At 40.2% G+C, this 8,487-nt stretch overlaps 1 long non-coding RNA gene across 1 annotated transcript; it reads left to right on the forward strand.

Annotated features, from left to right (window-relative positions):
* Window positions 1-219: 219 nt before the first annotated feature.
* LOC142699109 (uncharacterized) lies at window positions 220-7,936 on the forward strand. The gene is made up of 4 exons (XR_012865995.1): window positions 220-708; window positions 3,931-4,067; window positions 4,711-5,019; window positions 7,280-7,936. It is a non-coding gene; the product is annotated as an uncharacterized LOC142699109 (long non-coding RNA).
* Window positions 7,937-8,487: the final 551 nt, after the last annotated feature.

The following is an 8,487-nucleotide window of genomic DNA, read 5'->3' on the forward strand; positions in this document are numbered from 1 at the left end:
CGTGTTCATTTAAAGTGATGGAGCTTCTTATTGGACTCAATAACACCTCATTAGAAAACAGAGATAACGAGCTGGAAAAGATCCAGCAAAAATTAAAAGCAGAGATGTCCAAAGAGGACTTAGAAACATTTAAAACACAATTGGATCAACAATGCCTCGTGTGGGAAAAAGAAATGGAGAGCAGAAAAACAAAGAAATGGATATGTGATAATAATGATTTTCAACAGAAGAAAATATATTGATGGAATGGGAGACAAAATGGTGAATCACTGAGTCTTTCCTCTTCTATGTGATCTTTGTCATCACAGAGCGGTCACCATGATATGACATTATGTAGTAGCGTGCGGTCTACACGTGACTTACCAAGATACAAAAGAAAACGGAACTAAAATCAGTCGTCCAACAGTAGGAGAAAAATGAATAAGGGATTGGAACAAAATCCAAGACATCACAAGAAGGTCATTAACATTTCTATGCATCAATTATCTATAGGTGACGTCACACTGTTGGACAAAGTCTTGACCTTTTCTCCCGCCTCCTGTTTTGATCTTTTCTCAGCAGTAAAAGATCTGCAATTTTTTGCACAATCTTTGATCTTTAAGAAATGGTATTTTAAAGAGGAAGGCGATTTATTTGTGACAGTTGAGGAACGAGAAACATTGCGAATATTTGAGAAACTCTTTCACCAAGAAGGGGGAATATCAGAAGGTAAGATTCATATCTGTATTAGAACCAAATCTACAAAATCCCCCCGTTGTCTATTTGCCCCGCAGTAGATCTTTTTGTCAAATTAGTCCCTGAAGATTAGCAAAACATTCCAAGGAAAATTAAGAATGACAATCTGTCGAGTTCAGAGAGAGAGAGAGAGAGAGAGAGAGAGAGTTAGAGAGAGAGAGAGAGAGAGCTTGGAGAGGATTAAATCATGGCATGATGTGGTAGTAAAACCTGCCGATAAAGGCAGAAATGTGGTATTTTGGCCACACCAGATGTATATTTATGAAGCAAATCGCCAATTGAAAAAACTCCACTTTTTAAATAATGATATCACGGAGGCGGAGGTTGCTTTAGCAATCTCTAAGCTACACAATAATAAAACGCCGGGTCCTGACGGCCTATCGGCTGAATACTACAAACTTTTGCCAGATATTGTACCGACATTGACGAGGACCTTACAAGCCATATTTAGTGGGGAGATTGACCTGCCTAACTTTCATGCGTCCAGGACCATATTGCTTCCCAAACCTGACAGGGATCCAACCCTCCTTTCCTCATATCGTCCGATTTCCCTTTTAAACCAAGACTATAAGCTCCTAACAAAGATTTTGGCCGACCGCCTCCAAACCATGTTTGGACTGATCATTGCCCCAACCCAACTGGGTTTCTTAAGGAATAGACATTCCACTAAAGGTATCCGTCAGGTTGTAGCAGCCACGGTGTCTGCACTAGACCCCTCCTCCCCAGTGACCATGCTGCTGGGACTTGACGCGGAAAAGGCGTTTGACTCTTTATCATGGCCATTTCTCACAGCGGTGTTGCAGTCCCGGGCCTTCGGGGACCGCTTTCTAACATTCCTTTCACGCTCACAGGCCTGCTCTACCACATCCCTTACCATCAATGGGCTTAACTCACCTCCTATCTCAATTTTCAGGGGTACGTGTCAGGGATGCCCTCTCTCACCGTTACTGTTTCATTTACCCCTAGATCCACTTCTCCGTCATCTCCAGTCCCTAGCATGTTTTCAAGGCATACAAATTGGAGATTCTCAAATTAAACTATCGGCATTTGCAGATTATATTTTGTTCTTCATATCTAACCCTGCCTCTACTTTACAACCAATCCTCCAGGATATCCCAATTTATGGTGCCCTGTCAGGTTTCAAGATCAATCTACAAAAATCAGAAGCCCTAATTCTTAAGGGTCCCTCCAGGCCACTCTGGTCTTTGAAGAATGCATTTAAATGGAACTCTGATTACATTCCCTATTTGGGGGTACGCATCACGAGACAACGATCAAATTTATATCAACGAAACCTTAATCCCATTATTGCATATTTGGAATCCCAACTCATGGCTTGGAGGCACTTTACTCTATCATTTTTAGGTAGGGCTAATCTATTAAAAATGGTTGTCTTCCCTAAATTGTTATACTTACTACAATCCTTGCCTATATACTTGAGACCAGTTGATGTTAGGCAAAAGAGACCAAGAGTGAGCCTATGCATATTGCAGCAACATCATGAAAATGGAGGGATTAATTTTCCACAGATTCACTTATACAATATGGCAGCTCAACTACGAGTGATTGGAGATGGGATAACCGGCAGCTCCTGCTTTTCTGATTTTACATTGGACCAACAATTTTCAAAACCCATTTCCTTAACATGCCTCTTACACACTCCCTACTCGGCTCTATCACCTGATGAACGGGCTAACCCCCTAGTCATGTCCTCCTGGAAACATGGACCAAGGTCAGACAACACTTAGGTTTAAACCCTAGATTTTTCCTACTTCTTCTTTGGGTCCATAACTTTGACTTCCAAAATGCCAAACCCCATGTGGTTTTTCGTGGATGGGTTGGGGGGGAGGGGTTGACATGTATTAATCAGATAACTAACATGCTCACTCGTCGTCCATACTCATTTAATGAACTACGTATACAATATGATTTTTTTGGGCCAACACCCATTTTATTACATGCAGGCCTGTAGCTATGCTCACAAGGTCATTAGACACTTACAAGACCAAGACTGGGATGACTTCTTCTGTCACTTAACTCCATTTCATCAATGCCGAAAAAGACTAATCACTACCTATTATAACGTTTTAAGACAGCCATTGGACTACACTAAATCGAGATCAGGCGTATCTTACTGGGTTGACCACTTAGATCAAACAACTCATGACGATGTCCTATCATCTGTAACTATGGCTGCCAAATACCTCCCATCAGATATGTCCTGGGAGATGTCTTTTACAATAGCCCATAGGGCTGACGTGTCCGCTTATAGGGGCTTTCTCATGGGTAACTCCTCTGACCATTCGTGTTTAAAGTGTGGAGCACCGCAATTACATTGTCTCAGGTTATACCCAACTATTGTTGACTTTTGGCGAAAGATACAATATTTTGTGTCGAACACCCTGTCCATACCATGCTCCTCAACCCAAAAGTGGGGTCTCTTTGGGATACTGCCACCTTCCATGCTCTTTATCCCGAAACATCACAAACAACTGTTATACTATGTCTCTGCGGCTGCTAGGAAGGCCATTCTCCAGGTTTGGATAAATAATACACCCCCCACACATCGTATTTCCCTAGAAAATATATCTTATCTTTTCCGAATGGCTTGGGTGGAAACCTTCCATCGAAAAGAGCACAAAACTGAAGGCTTTTTTAAGTTGTGGGAGAACTTTATACCTCTCTTACCACTTCATATAAAACAAAAACTAATTGCATGCTTTGTCTCCACAACTTGGTATCTGGAGCATCAGCTGTCTGGTGTGACACCAATCATGATCTGATTCCTTAAATATCTGTATTGAATCGCGGTAACGATGGGGATACACGTGTCCATCCTCTTCCCCCCTCCCCCTCTATACTTCCCTTCCCCCTTCCTTATGGTTTATTTAGTGTGTTTCATTTCCTATGAATATTGACACTTTTTCAATTTGTCTTTGGGCTAAAATCTCTAATTCTGTCCTCGCTCCAACTAGGATCATTTGAAGTAATTTATACAAATTGTAGATTATATAATATGCAAAATAATGATATGTGTTCAGAGATGCTATTGCCATGGGAAATATTGTTGAATTGTTGTTCGCTTGTTTGTTATGTTTGGAAAAATAAAAAATACATAAATTTAAAAAAAAACTAAATAAAAAAAAACTCCACTTGTTGTAGAAGGTTAACATACAATTCTTTATTATCCTTTAGAGCAAAGATGATCCACATTCTACAAGATGGTATGGATGCCGGAGTCCTCTCCAAGTCCCTAATGGAGGCACTGATTGTGACTGAGCCAACAATACAGATGCCTTTTCTACTACCCAAAATTCATAAGGACCCTCCAGGTAGGCCAATTATATTGTGTACCGGGGGGTTAACTCAGAAGGTGTGCAAATGGGTCGACCACCATTTAAAACCATTAGTGGAATGTCTACCTTCGTATCTGTGCGACTCCGCAGATTTGTTGTTGAAAATTGAAGAGATTCATTTAGATGGCAGACATATTTTGGTAACTTGTGACATTGAGTCACTATATATCGGCATCCAGCATTCGGATGGGTTGCATGCAGTGGCCACCTTTTTGCATATGAGCAATATAGGAAAGACTTTTCAGAGTTGTTGCTAACCCTATCGGACATTGTTCTCAAACACAATTTTTATCACGTTCAATGGGTCCTTCTACCTGCAACTCCAGGGCACGGCAATGGGGGCAGCCTGTGCACCCTCATATGCCAACCTGTTCCTGGGGCTGTGGGAGAGGGACCTATTCCTGCCAGATCATGAGATATGAATGAACCAGCTCCTTTTCTGGGCCCGTTCACTGATGACATCTTCATGATCTGGCAGGGGACTTCGGATGAATTAATGGAATTCATCAGTGTATTTAACTATAATACACGTAACATTAAATTAACATGCAAGTGGAATCACGTTGAGATAGATTTTTTGGACATACTAACTAAAAGGAACCATAATGGTTGTCTCCAGACAGATTTGCATCGTAAAGATACATCAACAAACTCATTTCTTCACGCCACGTCTTCACATCCCCGCCACACCATCGAAGCTATACCAACTGGACGATTACTGCGTGTTAAGAAAATTTGTTCAACTCATGAAGATTTGAAATTCCGCACGACTGAGTTAAGAAAGAGACTTGCTCAACAGGGCTGCAGCCGCTGCCGCAATGTTAATAAAGCCCATTGACGACCACGTGCACAGCTCCCCCTCGTGCACAGCTCCCCCTCGTGCACAGCTATTACAAACTGTAACTAAAAATAAGGAATTTCTCCTAAGGTAAGATTTACGAACACGTATCATTTGGTCAGAAATGAGGGACACCTCAAACACATTTTGGCCGATGCTCCTCAATGATCCAATTCTACAGAAAGTACTACCAAATTATCTTGCTGTTGCACCATGTAGAGCGCGTTCTTTACGTGACACAATAGTTCACAGTTACCGAACAGTGGAAAAACTGGGTAAATGTTTTGGAAAGATTGGTCCTAAGTGGGGTTGTAACCCTTGCGGCGACTGTATTAGTTGCCCTAATATTGAACGCTATCAAGGTTTTGTTGACTCAAGTGGGTTGAAAAATGTTAAGATCACATGGCCAATTACATGTGGTACTACAGGTGTGATCTATCATGCAACTTACCCTTGCCCTAAAATGTATATTGGCATGAGAACCCGAGAATTGCGCTTTCGCGTAAGAGAACTTGTTAGAGACATTGAAAATGCCAAAACAGTAGAGTATATGGATCAGCTGAAGACGATTCCACAACATTTTCACCTACATCATGCGTGTAACTCTAGACTTGTGAGAGTGAAGGGAATAGATCACATCAATACTGATATGCGAGGACGAGATGTAAAAAGAGGCTTTTGCAATCAGAATGCAAGTGGATATGGAGGCTTAAGACAACACAACCGAGGGGTCTCAATGAGAACATTGGTGTTGCTGCATTTCTCTGACTGCTACCAAAGCTTTTAGTCGGGTATTTTTGATTTTATGTTCTTATTTTGATTTTAATCTACATTTCTTTATTTATGTATACAGATTAGATATATGGTTTACGCTGCCTGTGTTGACTATGTCAACTGTGCAATTTTCGGGTTGTCATGATCTTCATCCTCAACAATGATGCCCTACTGATGATCTTCACAAACAATAGAAAAGCGGGCTCTGTCTGCAGATCACTGCATATTATATTCTGCACCTTTGAGGCTTGTTGTATTAGATATATCGACATGTAACTAAAATCTGCTTTGTGCATGGCACTTGTAGTCCATTTTATTTTTTGATGCATAATACACACGTTGTTTTTTTCTTCTTTTTTCATCGCACACGCCTATTCACACTATTTTATTTTTCGTTTTGTATTTCTTTTATTTTGTCACCATACATTTATTACCTTTTCACTCTTTTACTTACACATGTTCTATATAAACAACACTTTATTGTGTTTAATATCATTTCTTACCTGTCACTTCCCTACTATGTTCAGGTTGTGCACTGGATTATTCCTTTTGGCACGTATATATTGGTCTTTTTTCACACATTATAATTGATAATAATGTTCCACACTTGATTACTCCCTACACGTTGACGCTCTTCATCACACATCACTTTGTGTCCATATATTTATATGTATTTGTATGATACATGTGCAATATATCTGTATAACTATCTTGTCTCTCTGTATTTTGGGTTTAGACTTGCAGACATGAAGTGTATCACTATTGGACTGCCCGTACAGGGTTAATATCCTTCTGAATGCTTTTCATGCCTTCAATCACTGGTTGCATTCTGATTGGTTGTGACTGACCGGCCTCCGATTCGTCACCCATGACACGCTGGGTTGCTGACACACGTGACCGCGTCAGGTGACGCGCTGATGTGTTTCCGCCCCAGTGTCTCGTTGTTGCCGTTTCTGGAGTCCGGCCATGTACTCGACCACATATTGCCACCAATAGTAAACAGTGAGTGCACTGATCTGATTTATGGGCATATATATATATATCACCTGGATATATTTAAGCACCATTGGCTAGCGTTCATTTAAATACTGTGTGTGAACTATCAGCGCCACCCCCTGATGAAGGCATTTAGCGCTGAAACGTGCATCTGGGTGGGCACTCCCTGTGTTGGTGCTCCTGAACAACCTTATTATGGGTATGTTATATCCCTCCATACTTGTTTAATAGTTGATTCATTTTTGCTCTTACTTATGCGCTGACTGCTTTTTTGCACTGTATAGTTGTTTATTCCATACCATTTGGTATTTCTATATGACCTACATTACGCAGGTCTGTGCAGCCATGGGGTCTTATCTAATTCTTATTTTCTTTGTGAGTCACACAATGAGCTGTCCTTTTCTTCTGTAGAGTCTTGTGGAGTCTTTTTCATTTAATTGTATTGACATGTAGCTTTTCATTGTTATTCCAATAAAGATTTTTTTTCATTTTCTACACTTTTTTTGGTAGCATCAATTTCTTTGTAGGTTATATATTTGTCGTTTTTTGTCTCAAAATATTTTTCTTGTTTTTTTTTCAGGAGATCTTTATCCCAGTCTTTGAGATTTTAAAGAGTCCTGACAACACGTAGACCCCAGTTAGCAGCTAGAAGATTCCTGCATATACCTAGAAGATGACCACCTTCAACATCTAGAAGACACCAACCAGCACAGAGAAGGAGATCCTGGCTACAAGAAGATTCCTACAAACATCTAGAAGAAGAGACACATTGTAAATACTGGTGTGTCCATCCTAGCAGAAAACCCATGACGTCTGAACAGTGAGGAGAGAACTTATGTTACTTCTGACTATATGATCCCAGGGTAAAGGAGCAGAAAATGCTGAGAAATATGGAGAGGCTTAGTAATTGTCAGTGCGCAGGATGCTCCATATGTGGTGATAGTCATGAGATGGTCACAGCTAGAGAAATACTCAATTCATTATTCATTTATCAATGATATCATATTAAAACATGTACTGAGACTACTATAGAAAAGAGGCAGGGATATTATCATCATCATCATCATCATTGGTATTGTTGTTAAGCTGAACGTAGAGAAAAAGTATTCACTGGCCGACCCCCAGATCTATTGTAGAAAGAGTCCTGTTGAGACACTATCATGTAATGGAAGTTGGCACTTGAGTTGTACGCTACTAAAGAAGGAGAAAACATGAGGGTATAATGGTTCCACTACGTATGTGATATGACCTTTCTAGATTCATTTTCCGCCTCAAAAAACCCTATTGAAATCAATGAGAGACGGAAAAATGCTGTGAACGGCCGCGACCGGTTTTGACGCGTTTTTAAGCGGTTTTAGGCAAAAAAAAAATGCTTGCATTTTTTTTTTCCTTTGCCTGTTGAAGAAGGAGATAAAAATAACGCTTTAAAATGGGCATAAAGAACCACGTAGGAAAACGCATCAAAAACTGTGTCAAAAAACGTGTGTGGTAAAAAAAACACTTAAAAAAAGGCGGAGCTGATTTTTCCAGGCAGAATTTTTTGCCTGCAAAAAACTCCACATGAACAGAATCTTAAAAGCAAACAGGCTGGGAGGGTAAAACACTGACTGCATATTAAAAAGGCAAATTTCTCCCGGTTGACGGCTGCGCAGCAGGAAATAGACTGGGGGCAACTATTGTCAAATAAATATACAGACACTACATGGGAATGCTTTACATGTACTTTAAGTAATTACACTGTAAAATATAATCTTATAAGTAACAAGTATTAAAAAACCCTAAAATGAA

Source organism: Rhinoderma darwinii, unplaced genomic scaffold (assembly GCF_050947455.1).
Source record: "Rhinoderma darwinii isolate aRhiDar2 unplaced genomic scaffold, aRhiDar2.hap1 Scaffold_130, whole genome shotgun sequence".
Taxonomy (NCBI): Eukaryota; Metazoa; Chordata; class Amphibia; order Anura; family Rhinodermatidae; genus Rhinoderma; species Rhinoderma darwinii.